The sequence below is a fragment of the Corapipo altera genome, unplaced genomic scaffold, assembly GCF_003945725.1.
Source record: "Corapipo altera isolate COAL_440 unplaced genomic scaffold, ASM394572v1 111, whole genome shotgun sequence".
In the NCBI taxonomy this organism is placed as follows: Eukaryota; Metazoa; Chordata; class Aves; order Passeriformes; family Pipridae; genus Corapipo; species Corapipo altera.
Genome location: NW_020884973.1, coordinates 323,954 through 342,828, shown reverse-complemented (window position 1 = coordinate 342,828; position 18,875 = coordinate 323,954). Strand labels below are relative to the sequence as shown.

The following is an 18,875-nucleotide window of genomic DNA, read 5'->3' as shown; positions in this document are numbered from 1 at the left end:
TGCATCTCCATGCTGACTCCTGATTTGGGGCTGATGCCCTGTGGGGGTGGCTGCAGCAATGGAAGAAGAGCCATTGACAACACAGGGGTAAACCCATCTGGGCTGCTGCAACTCTGGGGGTGAGTCATGTCAATGCTCACATGGCCAAAAGTCGTGCCACTGAAGAACATCAGAGCAATGAGCAGGTGGATAAGGCTGTCAAGACCGGAATAGCTCAGGTGGACTATCTCATCCTTGGGAGCAGAAGGATGAGCTATTTATAGCCTATGGGCCCATGGAACATCAGGACATCTGGGAAGCGATGCAACATCCAGGTGGGCTCAAGATCGAGGGGTGGACCTGACCATGGAGGCCATCACACAGGTTATCCACAAATGTGAAACATGTGCTGCAAACAAGCAGGGCCATGTGAGTATAATCCCCCTGGAAGAGAGGGCAGGGGCTGGGTTTCTATATAGTGAGATCTGGCAAACTGACTACATTGGAGCACTGCAACCAACACGCCAAGGAAAGAGCTACAGACTCACCATCGTGGAGGCAATGACTGGAAACATCCCCTGTAAACCAGGCCACTGCTCCAAACACCATCTTAGGCCTTGAGAGACACATTTTGTGGTGACACAGTGCCCCAGAGAGAATTGAATCAGATAATGGGACTCATTTTCAAAATAACCTTATAAACTCTCAGGCAAAGAAAATGGCATTGAGTGGATCTATCACATTCCTTATCACCCATAAACCTCTGGAAAGATTGAGAGGTATTAAGGGACTGTTGACAACTATGTTAAGAGAGCTATGTAATGGGACATGGAAGCATTGGGATGCCAATTTAGCAGAAGCCACTTGGCTGGTCAACACTAGGGGATCTGCCAACCACCCAAACGAAACCCCTACAAACTGTGGGAGGAGATAAGGTCCCCCTACTACACATGGGGAAGTAGCTGGGGAAATCAGTGTGGGATTTTCTTGATTCAAGGACCAGGGTGTACTGTATGTACAGACATAATAATTTACAGCAACAAAAAATGGTTTAGTACAGAAATCAAAAGAAAGAAAGACTGCCTGATAGAAATGGACCAGGATAGAGGGTAAAAAGAAGAAAGTAACTTAAGCTTAATTTTGGTCAGGTTTAAAATCGCCGCTCCTATTAAAAGTTACATGAGCTGGGTAATGCCAATAAGCATTCTAAATTAATTTTATTTCTGTTTGGAAAGGGGATTTCTCATAGTCCAGTGCACTTGTACCTCTTTTCTGGTTTGCTGCTGCTCTCAGCTGAGCTGCCAACATAACCAATTAACAAATACATAATTTCTTTTTCTTGTTAAAAAATCTATTTTGTAGAAAATAAAACTGTTCTAGAGAAATGGATTTTTTTTTTAAACAAAAATTGCATTTCCAGAGCAGCCTAGCTCTTTGACATGCCAAGGCATCCTCCCTCCCTCAGAGAGATAGAGTGCCTCTTCTATGAGGAAAGGCTCAGAGAATTGGATTGTTCAGCCTGGAAAAGAGAAGGTTTTGAAGTGACCTAATTGAGGCCTTCCAGTACCTGAAGGGAACTTACTGAAAAGATGGGGCAAGACTATTTACAAGAGCATGTAGTGGCAGAACAAGGGGGAATGGGTTCAGATTAAGAGTAGGTTTAGATTAGATATTACGAAAAAAAACTAGGGGTGAGGGTGGTGAGGCCCTGGAACAGGATGTCTCATCCCCAGAAGTGTTCAAGGACACTTGGATAGGGCTTGGAGCAACCTGGTCTACTGTAAGGTGTCCCTGCCCACAGCAGGGGGTTGCAACTAAATGATCTTCAAGGTCCCCTTCCAACACAAATCATATTATTCTATGATTCTCCCTGCTTGCATTCAAGAGGCAAAGTCCAAGTTCTGCTTTAGCCCATGTGAAGCAGAGAGATGTCCTCGCTCACTACCAGTTTCAAGTAGGGGGAGCCTCTCCTACCTCACTTAGAAAGCAGAGGAGAGAGTTGTGCTTTGCCCTTGTGACACTTCTGTTACTGAATTATTGATTGCTTGTACCCTACTACCTGGAAGCAATGTGAGGGTTCCTCTTTTTTCAGAAAGATAAAAGCAACTTTTTAACCCAGAGTACTTCCCAGCTGTTCTCTGACCAGCCCAAGCTGCCAGTAATCATGTCTTTGGGGAAAGACAGAGTGAAAGAGAGAGAGAAGAGGAATCTACTCAAATAAACTCCAATCAAAACTTATTTAGCTTCAGTGAGCTGACAGAACAAAGCTTCAGGCTGTGTGTTCCACGTTCGTTACATCCTCACAGCAATAGATCATATTTGTAAGAAACTTTCCATATAATTTTCAGTTGTTCTTTTTTGAGCTTCAGTGATTCACTGTGCAGGAAAACACTCATGTCAACAAAGAAACACAGGAGTGTTCTGGGAGAAAAATATCCATTTGCCATTATCCATGATTATCCATTCAGCCATGCTCATGCAGTGCAGTGGTGGGCACTGCTGCCCACTATCCTCCTCTCTGTCCAAGGAGGAAGGCTGGGTGCCTGGCCAGCAGGCAGTTGCAATGCCAGGGGGCAATTGTCCAGCAGGACTTCCAGGCCATCCCAGCACATGGAGGGACACAGCACAACAGGAAATCAAACTCTGTTACCACTACAATGCACACACCAAATCCAGCATTCCTGGAGGTGTGGATGCTTGCCCTAAGCAACTGCTTCATTAGCACAGTTAAACAGATAGTTTTCACAGCATGAAATAAAAATTAAGATGCATGAAGGACAGAACAAAAGGGAGAGAGAAAAGAGGAGAAAGGCATGGGTAAAAACAGCAAAGCTACAGACAACTTTTCTCTCGGCACACTCTCAGGGAGATCCTCACATGCAGTGCTCTAACGCTGGATAAAGTTTGAACTGGTGCAGAACTGGGCATCCAGACGTGTCTGGCAGGTAACATGTTGGGTGTAACACTGGGACCACATGGATAAATGGCTCTTGCCAGTATCATCACCACGCTTGTGAGAAACATCAGCCTTCTGCTCCCACCAACCAAGGAGAGATCTCTAAGCAAACTCACAGGTGCATTAGACAGCAAGAAGTGGGATAGCAATCATGAGAGCACCAAGACAGTATCCATTTGTGAGTTAACTTTTCCTGTACAGTTACCCTTTAAAGGCATGTCTAAGATTTGGACCCACAGTGTCAGTTCACAGTACAGATAAACTGCTCCTCTCATTTCGACCTGTAATTTCTCCTCTATACAAACCTCCTGTTTTCTTATCTTTCTTTAAACCTTGGAAACCAGGCCAAGCCCAAAGAGGAGAAGACGACCTGTTTGGCAGCAGCACTTTGATAAGGTGTTGTAGTTTAAGCCCAGTTGGAAGTTAAACCCCATGCAGCTGCTCCTCTTCCCTCACCCCCTCCAGTGAGAGAGACAAAAGGCAAAGATTATGGGTTGGGATACCAATTTACTGGAAACAGCAATGGCATAAGAAAACTAACAGTAACATCAACAATACTAATAACAGTATATAACAGAGGGTGATTACATGCAAAATGCTCATGTAGGCCAATGATCTGACCCAGTGCCACATGGCTTCCTCAGAGTAAAGAACATGATGACTCCCGGCCCCACCATGCCCACCACCCCCACCCTCGCCCACCACCCCCCATCCTTCCCAGAAGTGAGAATCCTGCAATTCTGCCCCCCACGGGTGACATGGGTGGTGTAGATTAACAACCCAGACATGCCCACATGGCTCCAGGCTCCAGCTCCTCACAGCTATGGCAAGAAAATCCACTCTGTCCTGGCCAAAACCAGGACAAAAGGGCAGCAACCAACAGCAAAGCCACTGAAATTGCCCTGCTCTAATCAAGACCAACCATTCCTGATGGTCTCAGAATTATAGTCAACAACAACTGGAAACAAGAAGGTCACTGCAGACACCCCTCCCCATCACTCATGGGGATCCACCAGGGATGCAGCAGCACAAGCAGGGCTGCAGATTTTCCCTCTGCTCCCTGGCCCTTCGCTTCACACCAGAAATAAAGACAGGGACAGGGACAGCTGCCACGTGAGACTGTTTGAAAAGTCAGGATATTACACAACTGCACAGCTAATTCAGGACAGGGATTCCCAAGCTAGTCCATATGCTTCTGCTTCTCAGTTCTTACATTAGTTTGCTCCTCTAGACAGTAACCAGGCTCTCAGCTGAGTTTTGTTGCAGCAGACGTTGTCTGAGCTATCCTTTTATTAATAGCATGATTATGGTATAAATATTTTATTCTGTGGTGTGTAGGAGGCTTCATTATGCCTCGGTATCTTTGTGTGCACATCTTTTTTAAATACAGCTCTGTTAAGGCAAATGTGTCAGTTCCAGCTCTTTCAATATTTCTATTAATGCTCCCAGTATTTTCTCAAATGCTGATAATAATTAATTTCAGGCCAAATTATTCAATGAATAAAATTCACACAGAACATTATAATTATTTTTTAATAATGTCATACAAAAGGATGCAGTGAGAATCTAATGCAGATGGGAATTAAGTCTTAAAAAAAATTAGTTGTCATTTTCCTGTTTTATGCACTGTATAACAAAACAGTACAGTCAGGATTCGTTAGGTAATAGGGCAGTATTTTCACATTTCAGTGTTTCACAGATAAACTTTCCCAGACAAAGCCATTCTGCTCTCCTGCATTTAGCAAGGAGGACAGATAACACAATGCATGGAAAGCAGCTGAACCTCTCACACTGTAAAAAATTAACCTGTAAAGGTGACAAAAGTACCTTCTTGTATCAAAACCTGTCATGTCAGACAAAGTATGAAATTAGAGTTAAAACAGACAGCCACCACAGGCACATACAGCTGTCAGCGATGTGGGCTGTTTGCAAAAGCACTGCTTGTGGATGCTCATTCCCTTCCTGAAGCTTTAGTCAAATTAGCTATATTACAGTGATGGAGCTTTAGAGAGGCCTCAGACCCCCCAACTGCATGGCAATGGAGAGCGTACCAAACACCCAACACAGCCGATCTCTGCTACAAAAAGGAGACAGAGGGTGCTTATGGTATGAGAAAAATAGCCACGTGGTGCACAGAAGAGCAGGGAAAAAATAAAGCAAATTTTCAGAATGTTGGTGAAATTATAGTTTGAAGAATTTTTCCTCTAATCAAACACAAAGAGGAATGGCTGGATTGACCCAATCCTGCCTCTACAAGCCATATATGATACCCAAGAAAGGAAACATTTTACCCTTTTTTACATTTCAGTCCCAATTTATGATTATCACATAGGAAGCCATTTCAAGAAGCTTCCCTGAAAAAAAAACACACCTATCTAAGCACAGCATACAGGCTTGCTAAAAAATCAAGATCAATTTTAATCTTAAGTGAAGCTCTCACCTTCCTGGTCTTATTTTAGAAAATGGACAAGATTATATCCTACCCTTGGCTTGCAACTGGAACACATGGCTGGCTGTGTGACCACTGGAGGAGCAGTGCACCTGCCAAGAGCTGCAGGGACACTGCCCCACACTCCTTCCAAGGACAATTTGGAGCTTGGCCATCACATCTGACCTGCAGATTTTGCCATTCATTTTTAAAAGTACATGGCAACATTAGTAGGCCAGTTGACCTTACTTTCTAAATTCTAAGTATAATGAGGAAAAAACCATCAAGACAAAGTCATGATTGAGAGGAAAAATGAGAATTATGCCTGAAGACAAACCATCTCGCAAACTTTCACACACAGTGTATCAATTTCCATCCACATGTGTGCTATAAGCCAAAGGAGCTGCTATCTGTAGCATTAAAACACGAGTTCATTTTAGTCACTGGCCAGGGCTGCCTCTGTTTCCAGCCTTGGTTGTGGTGCTGGGTGTCAGCTCCACTGCTCTCCTACCATTCTCCTATCTGTAGCCATGGGGAGGTGCAGCAAGCAGCAGCCTGCAGGCTCAGCTTCTCTTGACATAGTTCTCCTGAAGTATGACAGCTTCTCCTCCCTCCGAGCCCTCAGGTAAGGTAACTGCAGCTTAGCAGTAGGGCGGGAGGGGACTCCCCACCACCACCATCCCTGCTGTGCACATCCTGGGGACATTCACTCAGCTCTCCAGCTACTTTCCAAGGTCTCCTCCATTCATGAAGGGGATGTCTATACCAGCTATTCAAACCTACCTCATTCAAAGGTTTGATGAGAACCAAGATTGTGTCTACAATGTCACCATTAAGAGCAGCAGAACTAGGGCCTGAAGTAAAGCTTCCAGACCTACTGCAACTCCCACTGATTCAATTTCATTGGAGATTTCAAAATCCTTCTTGAAGGAATCAAATCTTACACTTGATCACTGCTCTCTAAAATAGTAACTTTAGCCAATATCATGTCAGATAATGTACACTGAGAGTTTTGGAAAGGTTTTATATTAATGGAAGAAACACTACATTGGTTTTGAAGCAGCATTTCGAAAGACATATCTTGTGTCTGAAGGCAGTCTGTTGTGTTACCAGATATATGTCATAGCTCCAGACAAGGCATTTAAGAAATGGAGACACAATATGCTGCTTGACATGTTAACTGCACTGAAAGCTGCGTGGTTTGAGTATGGAAGCACTCTTTCTCTTACACCATTTTCTATTAGAATTGCTGAGTAAGGAAACTATTTCATACTAACTCAGTGAACTTTTCCTTTCTCTTCTCTCTTTTCAGAAATTAGAGCTGTAAATTCAGCTATGCAGGAAATACTGAAATATGCCTTCTGCAACCCAGCAGGTTACCAAAATTCATATCTTGGGCTCACCTACCACGCAGTAATTGCACCATCATGACCCTGAGCAGCTTTCAGCAAAACTGAAGCCAAGAAGCTGATCCTGTACATCTGCAGGAATGACAAGATAGCACTCACAGGGCTGCTAGAGATGACTTGTAGAGACAGATTAAAAAAAATAATTAAAACTCGACTCAGGAAAAGGTGTTAACTGTCCTTTACATTGAAAGGGCATAAATATCAAGGAGGGAAAGGAATTGCTGTGGAAGTTTACAAAGCAGAACTGAAAATAGTGGGATGAAGTAGTGCCAAAGGAAGTGCAGGTCTGATCATAATTTTCATATGCAGGCAAGGCTTACACTTAGACCCCCAGAATCTTGCTGCTGGAGTATTCTGTATCTGAGTTAATGAAGATTTCCTGAAATACTGGCAGAAATTGGCACTAACTGATGTAGAGCACCAACAATGCATTTCACTGAGATCATTTGCTCTCTGAGAGCAGTCTCAAAGGGCTGACTCACTCCTTCTTGTCTTGTCCCAGGCTGTGCTGGATGTGCTTTGAAATACAGAAGCGTCAATGGAAACTCTTGCTCTCCTGCAGATGCCTGGCCAGAAACCCAGGGAAATGAAATTCCATGCAATAGGTGTCAACACCCATCTCTGCAGCAGGGGAAATCTGAGTGTGCTGTCAGTACAGAATAGTGGATGACATGTGGGTCTGATAACAGTGATGCCCAGTGTCCTGGGGTAAGAGGCTCTTCCTTCTTCCCCCAGGGGGCCCTGAGTTAGAAATGGTTAATCCCAGATGAGATTCCGGCCAGGAAGACCAATAGCAGCTGTTCTTTTTTCACTCCTGTGAAATTGGATATCACAACTGCCAGAAGTGAGTTGGCAGAGTTGGCAGAGGCAATCTGCTGCTGTGTCTGAGTGAGTGTGTGAGAGAGAGTTGCCGAGGGGTGTCCCCTCAGCCCTGGCCAAGCTAGGGCTGAAGGCAACTTGTAAGAATGAGTGTGTATTGTGAGGGAAGAGAGACTCACAACAGTTGGAGGTAAGGGGGAGAGAGAGAGGCAAGCTCCTTGTGAGGAGGTCAGGCCCTCTTCCCATCCCCTCTTTTCAGCCAGACTGCAGAGCTCGGGACAGTTCATAACTGAATCGAACGCTTGTAGCAAAAGCTGAGCGCGGGCTTTTCCCTCTCACTGTAAGTGGGAGTGGATGTGAGGCTTAGTATTTTGAAGCTGAGCCAAAGAGGATGGGCTGATAATGAAAGCAGCTCAGTGCCAGGGGAAAAAAGCCCCAGGCGAAACTGGAGATCGACCGAGGCAGGTTCGGAGGTGCCTACGTTGGATTTAGACGTGGTTACTGAAATGGAAAACTACAGCAGCTACGGAACAGAGACAGAGAGTCACACAGCAGAGATTGGCACGGAGCCAAGGAGCGCAGACTTAGAACTATCTTCTTGGACTTCGTGAGGAAGAAGAGACTTCAGTAAAGAGCTAGAGGTTGGTGGAGGGGTGGATCAGAGAAACCCTTTTCCCTGAACACTCCAATGAGAGAAAGACTGTTTACCTATCAGCCTAAGGGCTTCTCCTGGACTGAATTATGGGAGGGGCTCAGAGGGATGATAGAAGTGTGTAATATTGTATATATATAGTTGTTTTTAGTTTGTACAGTATTTATTTGTTTAGGAATAAATGCATATATATTTTCTCTTCCCCCTACAGAGGTGTGCCTGCCTGAAAGTTTCTCTTCAGTGTTGAGGCAAAATTGTGGGAAGGTGGGAGAAGCTTGGAGATTGGATTTTTTTTGGGGGGGGGGGGGTCAAACCACCACACCCAGTCTCTATGAACATTGAATGAAAACTATGCAAACATGGTAACCATATTTTACATGTATTTTACAGAGGAACTGTAGTTGGGAGGACACCTGCAAGAAGACACAGAAAGCCAAAGGGATATTGAGCCCCAGAACCACTGAGGTACCCAGTTTTCAGGCTCACTACTTCCCACAAGGGGGAACTGTGGAATGTTGTCAAATTTCCTAGAATTCCTCCTTAACAAAGAAAGGTTCACTCTAAAAACAACAGTATTTATTGATTCACAACAGACAACAGAAAGGTTTATAAAGACAAGGTGACAGGAAAGGGAAACCCAAATTTAATCTTCTCATCTCCAAAAGCAAATTCAACAGGCTTTAGAGAGCTGGCAAACTACCAACCATTGTGTAACCCAACAACAATTAATACAGGAGATGGAATTGCTTTTCCAGCTTTGCTTTTATGCCACACAGTTTTTCTTGGTGATACATTTACCTTCAAACTCCCCCACTCCCTCATGCATTTATTAATTCTTAATGAATTAAAAAGGAAATTCCACTTTCTCTTCCCAAAGCATTAGTTGGCCTCAACCCTCTAGAGGTACTAATAACTTTCTAGTAGGTCAAGTGACATTCCATGGTCCTGACTAAATTATTAACAGGTTGTAAACCCAGAGTGAAAATATACTTCTGAATATTGGGAGCCAAAGATCAACACTTCCATATATTGTGCTTATATTTAGGAGACTTATCAACAAATAAACTTTCCTGAAAAATGTAGATAATGCATAGGGCCTACTAATGCTTCTCAGCTCAGATCAAATCCACCACAAAACAATTGCTTTGGGGCAACTATCTCTGAGGCGTACAGAGACAGACATCCAGAAGACCTAGAAAAACTGTATAGAATTAGGAAATCCCTTTTTGGTGTGATGAGTTTATCACAGTGGCAATTTATTCTATTAGACTATTCTAGTAGTCTATTATACTAGACTATTTATGGTTCTAACAAACAAGGAGAGATGAAATATCATGGACCTACATAGAGAAAAATTATGATCATCTGCACACTGGGATAATATCGAAAAATTGCTACAGGAAGAAACAAGTTACTGATGAAAAACTGGAACACACAAAATGCAATACACTGCCATGGGACAGGACAAATACATCCTTTCTTAAAGCCCTTCTGCTTAAGAAGAAAAAAATGTAAATTAATTGAATTGTGGGGCTGAAGTCAGCTGGGAGCCAGCTGAAAACAGGCAAAAGAATTGTACATGCATGAGTCTATCCAGAACAGAAAAATGTACCTGTTGCCTGAGACTTCACAGACAGCCTGCCTTACAGCCACACTTCCTAGTCACAAGACACAACACTTTGCATGGTGTAAAATATTTCTCTTTTCACTGTCAAACATCTTCCCAATAGCAAAATGTTGGTAATGCAGACACTCCTACTAGCTTGAGTGGCATCAGTGAATGTGTAGCTGTGCTCAGTTTTTTCAGGAAATAACAGGACTGAAGTAGAAAGCAGATGGACAATAATCTGCAAGTTTTCAAATATCACAGATACATATATCTGTTGGTTGCATGGATGTTGCCATTCTTTTGGCATGCAGGAGACAGTCCTTGTGATAGGACTAAAGTTCTGTAAAATCTGAACTAAGCTTGAGAAGGCTACAGATATTTGCAATTTTACATTACCACAAACACCAGAAAAAGTGCTTCAGAACTAACCAGATTTGTCTGTGGGTTTGACAAGAACTGATCTGGGCCCATGTTCATGATATGGCACTTAATACACATCTGTGCACTAATAAGACATTATTTAAAAGCCTGTGTACTCCTCAATACATACATGGCTACTGAGCATTCAACTTTCACCTCAGGAAAGAAAATGTTTGAAGAATACATGGTGAAACGGAGTTTCAATAAAAAGCTTCAATCTTTACATAAATTACTTTACAGAAATCTTAAGACATCCTCTGTCTTTCAAACACTTACTGCCATACCCATATTGCAGGCTTCAGAAATGGGTGGGTTATCCAGAACACCTGATGGTGTACCACTTTCCATCATTGGTACAAGCATCAGCAGTACAGAGAAACAAGAAACTTAGGGAGAATTCTCCCATTAGGATTTTTTCTGACTCGAGGAAACTGTTTTAAAGGGAAAATGAACAGTGAGAAATAATGCAAAATGAATCTTCACAAATAATCAAAATGGCCCTGTTCTTCTCCTCCACAGCCTGTTTCACAATGAATTTGACTACACTAAATATCCTTAGCTTCAGGGGGTCATTAAACTACAGATAAAAGTTTTGTTTCAGGGGCAATAAACTTCTTTCTCAGCCATCAAAGTGCAGAAAAACAGGAGCAGCCTGAGGTTTCCTCTGTGTTTTTACTAAAGTTGATCACTTTATATTTCAACTTAAGACTGAAACATTTCTACTGCTCATAGCACATCTGTGAAAGTAGTATCAGTATGATTTTTCACCTAGAAAGTCTTCAGGGAGTTGACTGGCATTTCAAGGGCCAGAGTAGCTGAGCCTGCTTACAGGAGATTTAAGACACTCTGTTCTTCAGCATTTTCCATCATATCTGTGCTTTCACGACCATACCAGCCAAATATATAACTCTATGGTAGAAAGAGCACGGCATTCTGCCTCTATGCTAAAGGTGAGCAAACAGTTCCATCAATTAAACACAGAAGTCATATTTCAATTCTTTCAAACTCAGAGAAACCTTTATACTTGAATATGAGCATAATCAGTTCCCTGGCCTATGTGGAGAACTGTGGCAAGGGAAAGAGTGCAATAAACAGAACTATAGCTAAACTACCATCATTGCTTTATCAGAGACAACAAGTGCCATTTGGGTTTTAGAATTACGAAGTTTAAAGAAAAATAAGCATAGTTTTAATCTTACAACTTTTGTTTTCTTCCCCTCCCAATCATATTAGCAATTTCTGTTGCACAAGTGTCTAGCATATCAGTTACTCATTAAAAACACCTTTTAGGTCACATCCCACTCCATGGAATGTCTTGCATTGCGCTGTGCCTAATTAAGAGGCAAGACTGAAATTGAAGGTACCCCCTGCACATCTCCTCCACTTATCCCAAAACCCCAAACAAATACATTTAAGACTATGTTCAAAAACGTATTTTTACATGTGTCACATTCTGTAGTCCATTCCCTCAAGAACAGTGCAAAGATCTCGCACAGTCAGAATTCTCTTTGTGGATAAACACAGCCCAGCCCTTCACAAAAGGACAGAATCACAGATTGCTTTGCACTGGAAAAGATTTTAAAGATCATCTAGTTCCAATCCCCCCCCATTAAATACTACAAATATTGTAAATATAAATACTGACTTGATATTAAATTTAAGAAATGTACCAATTTCTCATCCTAAAGTTACAAATATCTCAAAAGTACAAGTGCTCTCCACCTCTTCTCTCTGCTGAATTACCTTGTTGTTTTTCTACTAGTGTTATCCCAATAACCTGCCCAATCAAAAGTCTAATCACAAGCCTCTCCTTCCTACATTTTCCAAGAACAATAGGCTCTGTTTTATTCCTCTTCTCTACTAAAACAGTGGCAAGGAGGATTTTGACATCAGCTTGAAGGTATAAATCACAAAGCAAAGGCTGTTGCAGTCCATTTAGGAGCACAATACTGCAAGTGATCCTCTGAGCACAGTCCACCAGCTGAGCTGCAGGAGACGCTTCCCATAACAGTTCTCTTTCATAGGAAGGACTCCCCAGTGCTCCTTGTTTCACAGCCTAGCAAGGTTTACATTGAGAGTGTAGCTTTCTGTAGACACCACACAAACTAGTCATTACTGAAGAGAACTGCAGTCCTCGTCTACTGGGGGTTAGGATTCATTTTATTTTAAGGCAGAATATTTTTCTTTGTATATGATCATTAGCCCAAGGGCAACAAAGGCATACTGCTCCTTATGTGAGGCTTACAGAAGAGGTAGTTTTTAAAAATGAAATCCTAAAACCTGATGAAATCTTCCATAGTGCTATGTTCTAAGATATGTCGGGGCAGATGCTGGCTATATGTGGACAGCATTTTCAAACCATTCCCTTTTAACTTCTCTCCTAAACCCTCAGCATCATTCCTGCAGCCAGTGAAAGGATCATATGAGCTAAATATTAATTTTGGCTTAAGTGGAATTACAGTAAGTTATTTTTCATATGTTTCTTTAAATTGCAGCTCCTTTCCAAAATGCTGCTTTTAACTTAGGCTACAGAAGATGTTGATTTTTAAGGTTTTATTTTTTATTTGGCAGTATCCATATTCACATCTAAAAACCCTTGAAAGAGGCATTTACACATTTCAAAGAGAAATGCTGAAATACAAACCTGCTTTTCATAGCAATGAGACATGAGGGATGGTATTTTCACATCCAACTCTTCTTCCATTAATAGTTCTAGAGTTCCTTAAAATACACTACACAGCTTTGTTACACTACAGTATATTTATTCCATCGATAATGTGCAGTGTGCCTGGTTCAAAGTGATGCTTATTGCCCTTGGAAGTAATGAATAAATTGTTTAAGGAGTGTGGAAACAGCTCCTTCTGCAGAACTCCCCAACCCAAGGTTGATGAGGGATCTAAGGAATGTGGAAGGGGAATACAGCTGGGTACCTAAGGCATGAGCTCAGTACATCAAGTTTAAAAATGCAAGAAGTATCACATGCCCTGACAGAGTAAATGGTACATGCATGTGTTAGAGGCTGATAATTCCTGTGGAGGAAAAGAATCTACTCAGCCAATTGGAAACCAAACTGATTTCAAAAGCCAAAAATGGAAAGCTGGAATCAAAAGGCTTCAAAAGGATCAACCGTAAAGTGGTTCATGTTCTTTGGTGAGTGAGCTATTCTATAGAAAGTGCAGTATACAAGCTGAGATATAAAACTGGTATCAAGAAGGTGTTCACAAGTGGACATGAATGTGTATTGAGGCTGTTATGCCTAGGATGTCCAAAGAGATGGGTGAGCATGACCAAAGTGATTGTGATCTTTCAGGAGAAAAAACTACATTCAGAGAGAGAAATATAGCACGTGTGAATCTAGTAACACATTTTGCTAACCTCAAATCTCAGCTTCACTCCAGAAGGGAGGCACTTGCTAGCATGGGAAAATACTTCCTTGATATGTCATCCTCAAAAGGGTAGTGGTGATACAGCTCTAAAGAACATATGGCTCCTTTTCTCAGTTGATAAAAGCTTTCCTAACAACAGTCAACAGAAGGGGAAAGGGAAAGAAAGGGAAAAGAGAACAGAAAGGTGAAAGGGAAAGGAAAAAGGAAAGGCGAAAAGGCAAGCATATGAAGTTTCTTAGTATTCATATAACATTTTGCTGCCTGATCTGAATAGTTATTGAAATGAGATAACCAAATGCATGAAAGTTAGAGTGGTTCGGAACTAATCAGTTAATTTGAGGACACTCAGTAGCTTTTAGAGTGTCTAGTTGAAATATGAAAAAAATTGTATTTGGATAGTGAACATTTTTCACATGCACACACAGCTCTCAGGGAACATGTATTATGCACCACAACAGCATTGATCTCAAGGGATACTACAACATAGGTGTACAGAAATATTGCTGAAAGATTTTAGTTACTGGTACATGCACAGGAATCATAGATTAGGACAACAGAGTCTTTCACAGACTTCTAAAGAAATCACAGTTTGATTTACACAGACAACACTAGGATTTGACAGGAGATGAAAATAATTGCTCCTGGAGATAATTGGAGAAGAAAAAGGAGGAAGAAATGTTGAAAGGAAATAATTTTCAACTCTGATACAATAAAGATGACAACACCTCAATGGAGCCTGCTCATTCCAGTGCTGGGAAACTTGCAAGAGGTTTGCTTCCAGCAGGCATGTGACAGAGTATGTGTTACAGGGGAAGCAGAGCATGCCAGTCCAACAGCAGCACTTTACTGACTTCTAGTAAGGTCCTACTGCCAGGTCATTAATAAAAGATTATTATTTCTGAACAATCCACAAAGTAAGCTTTTCAGAGTATGACCTGTTTGCTCTACTCAAGAGCAGGCACTGAAAGTTTTGTATCTGGCAATCTGTGATAAGTAAATAATCCATTTAAATGATCAATGAAAAATAGTATAAAAGCTGTATTAGCCTTTACAATGTCAATAATGTGATTATTTCATATTGTCCCAACCCAGTCTTGGTTTAAGGATGGACCAGTGCATGCATTTGTTCTGTTAACATTCAGAGCCGACATAAAGATCTCACTGTGTCTGCATAGTCATAGCATTCTGCAATTACACTATCCATTCCATTTTGATTTTAATTTAAAGTATTTAGAGCTCAAAAATAAAGACAACACTCTGACCTTGTTAACAGGCTGAGACAGCTTGAAGAAGGCTTACTTTGGTCACTTACATTTCCAAACTGCACAGTTCAGACAGACCAATCCAGACTTACCTGCAAGAAAATAACATACAAATTTGGGATTACAATTTTAAACTTAACAGAAATGTTTCAAATTATTTATTTAACTGTACTTTTTTTCCAGTCCTTAAATAATTGAGTGGGTTTTTTTCATCCTGATAATTTAATTACAAGAGGTTGCACTGTCAAAGGGCAAAACACATCTGCTGCATTTCTTGTTATTACAATGTACTGTTTTGCGTGCTCATTGAGTCTTGTTCCCAGCTTTTCCTTCTCCTGCTGCTTTACAATGCAACAGACTATTTCTGCATTGTTTAAAACAACATGACTGAGTGCAAGGCTGAGCATATTGAGAAAGACAGGGTTTGTACACTTTTCATTGACCTTTGAAATAGAAGAAAGATAAAAGCCAACAGGCACAGGGAGAACTTCTGTTCCTAGCATGGAAGCAAGTACTTGGACCTCAAACTATTGAGTGAAGTCAGGTGAGCTTGTAAAGCAATGTCCTCACATCAGTCTCCCAGCAGTTTTCTTTACAGAATGAGATTTGGGTGAAAAACATTTGAGTGAAACATCTTTTCCACTTGCCAAAGCACAGTAAATTCCTTAATGGTGGTTTACTAAGCATCATGAGAAGAGCCTCTCTCAAGCTGGGTAGCAGGCTGCCATTCCAACTCAAATATACCACCTCAATATTCATAATATTCAGAGATTTCTAACCCCACTGGCTGCCCAGTGCACCAAGGGGACTTAGACCTCACAGCACAGGATGTTGCTGCATCAATCCCCAGGGCAGTAACGCCATGAATGGCTGTCCCACTCCACGCTCCAGGCAACAGTTCCACACACAGGGTCTCCAATCTACACTACAAGTGATACTATGAAGGCAGCAACTTAATGGGTAGTGGGCGCATAAACTGATAAGCAATTTACTAATAAGGAAAAGCCTGCAGAAGCCCATGATACCTGACATTAGTTTGTCCATCTTCCATTGAAAATATTGTTTCACATCATTCTCTTATGCACTTCCAGGGTATTTTTCTATCATTAAATTATAAGATTCAGCATGCCACTGACATGTCAACAAGAATGACACTACAGTCTTTTGATTATTTTTCTTATAGTATAAAAAATAAATATTATCTGCCATTTTCTGAAAAGGAGAATGTAAACATTATATTATTCAAGAGTAGTTTAAAGACCTTTCTGAAGAGGAAATGTAAATACTATAACCTAAAGAAGAATTTAGTGGCATCTCCCTCGGTCATGAGCTTTTCCCCAAGTTCTTGCTGTGTACCTTCTTACCTGCTTTTGCAGCATGTGTCTGAGGCCATATAAGAGCTGAAATCTTTAGAAAGGAGATATACACATATATACACACAATAGCATGAAAAACAAATAACTAATTTCACTGCTCTACAGAACCTGGTTCTTGGAGACTCTCCAAATGTTGTCTAGACAAATACTGAGCAATAACTATACCCTAGTAGGAGGATGGAAGACAGAATAATCTTTTGACCAGACGGACATTAAATTCTGAGCATGCCTCCATCTCTGGGTCCCCAGCACAGGAAGGACATCAACCTGTGGAGCAAATCCAGAGGATACCACCACGATGATCAGAGGGATGGAGTAGCTCTGCTGTGAGGAAAAGCTGAGAGAATTTGGGTTGTTCAGCCAGGAGAAGAGAAGCTTCAGGGTAACCTAATTGTGGCCTTTCAGTATCTGAAGGAGTCAACAAGAAAGATGGAGAGAGACTATGAGAGCATGTAGTGACAGGACCAGAGGGGAATGGCTTCACACTGACAGAGGGCATGGTTAGATCTTAGGAAGAAATTCTTTACTATGAAAGTTGTGAGACCCGGGCACAGGTTGCCCAGAGAAGCTGTAGCTGTCCCATCACTGGAAGTGTCCAAGGCCAGGTTGGACAGGGCTTGGAACAACCTGGGCTAGTGGAAGGTGTGCCTCTCCATGGCAGGGGGTTGGAACAAGATGATCCTTAAGGTCTCTACCAACTCAAGCCATTCTATGATTCTTTGATTATGAAAAGGACATCTGGACCAGCTGTTACGAAAAATGAAATATATCGAGAGATTATTCAGAATTCATAATTCAGAAAGCACTGGAAATGCTTCCCTAATGTGATACAAAACTTTCTTACCCTTTAGTTAATGAGATACTGAAGGACTTCAGATTAAAACACATTAGTTTCTATATTCTTAGACAATAAAAACATATTTGTATGCTATCAGAAGTGTCCTAAATAATCAGTCTCTCAGAGCTGCCAAATCCAGCTGCAAATGCTACACACTACAAAAAGGAACTCCATGTCTTCGAGGCCTGAGCATCTGCAGTAGGACAGGAGCAGCTGGCAGGGAAATACCTCCTTTGCTGCTGAGCACCGAGGTCCCCCAGTGTGAGGAAGCACTGACCAGCATTGACTGGTCACATGCTTCTGACATGGTTTGGGTCACTCTAACTTACCAAAACCACCATCTCAGTGCTCCATGCATGATGAGGACAGCATTGCCCTGTCTTGAGAGCTGTACTGAGCCAGTCAGCTCAGGGATGGATGAAAGATGACAGAGAAATTTATCTATTCTTTTGCCCTCCCCATCAATGGAGTTAAATTAATCCATGCTTTGAGTTAGCATGGCCAGGTTTTGGTAGCAGGGGGGAATATATGGGTGGCTTCTGTGAGAAACTGCTAAAAGCTTCCCCCATGTCCAGCAGAGCCAGTGCTACCAGCTCCAGGACAGACTCACCACTGGCCAAGGCCAAACCAGTCAGGAATGACAGTAACAACTCTGGGATAACATATTTAAGAAGTAAAAAAAGTTATTGTGCAGATGAAATGCAGAGAAAGCCAGAGGAGAGCAGAATGAGAACATTTGAACAGCTCTGCAGACACCAAGGTCAGTGGGGAAGGAGGGGCAGGAGGTGCTCCAGGCCCCGGAGCAGAGGTTCCCCTGCAGCCCCTGGTGCAGCCCATGGTGGGGCAGCTGTGCCCCTGAGCCCATGGAGGCCACGGGGGTGCAGAGACCCCCCTGCAACCTGGGGAGGAGCCCACGCTGGAGCAGGGGATGCCAGAAGGTGGTTGTGACCCTGTGGGAGGCCTGTGTTGGAGCAGGGTTTTGGCAGGTACCTGCTGACATGTGGAGAGAGGAGCCCTGGAGCAGTGGCAGGAACAACTTGTGATGAATTGTGATCCTCATTACTGTCTGCCTGCACTGCTGCAGAGGAGGAGGTAGAACTTGGGAAGAAGGGAGAGGTGGGGGAAGGTGTTTGTAAGAATTATTTTACTTCTCATTATCCTGCTCTGACTTTGTTAGCAATAAATTCAACTAATATCCCCAATTCGAGTCTGTTTTGCCCGTGACTCAGTCACGGTGAGTGATCAGCGAGTGATCTCTCCCTGTCCTTAACTCAGGAACCCTGGGTTGTATTTTCTCTCCTCTGTCCAGATGCAGAGGGCAGTATTATAGCACCTTTGGTGGGTACCTGACGTCCAGCCATGGTCAATCCACTACAGTCCACTTTAACATTTTACCACCACACTGGTGTTGCAGGCACTCCCTTCATAAGGTGACAGGAAAACGCCTGTTGGGGTATGGTTTGTCTGACAGGTTCCTGGGGGCAGAGCTGTGACAGGGGGCACCACTGGACACTCCAACCACCAGATACGCCAACTCACATAGGCTGCAGTAAACACTGCCGGAGGGCCCAACCAGAATAAGTAAAATAAGTGCGAAGGAATATCTAATATAAACCTAAAAAGTCTCTTATCTCCACCTAGTGGAACTGATACCATTGCCAGAAGGCAAAAGCAAGAGACACAGTCAGCCTGCATTTGGAAATGCCATTCTCCCCAAACTCCATTTCCATCCTGCTGTGAC

General features: G+C 42.4%; 1 protein-coding gene across 6 annotated transcripts in view; it reads right to left on the bottom strand.

Moving 5' to 3' along the window:
• KCNIP1 (potassium voltage-gated channel interacting protein 1) overlaps positions 1-18,875 on the bottom strand; it is a 469,203-nt gene that overhangs the window by 137,899 nt on the left and 312,429 nt on the right. The window contains exon 1 of one of the 6 annotated variants that reach the window (XM_027665229.1): positions 13,648-13,710. The exons of the other annotated variants lie outside the window; for them this stretch is intronic. The gene's annotated coding sequence lies outside the window, so the exon portion shown is untranslated. Of the gene's footprint in view, positions 1-13,647; positions 13,711-18,875 lie in introns of those variants that run through there. 6 annotated transcript variants of the gene reach the window in all.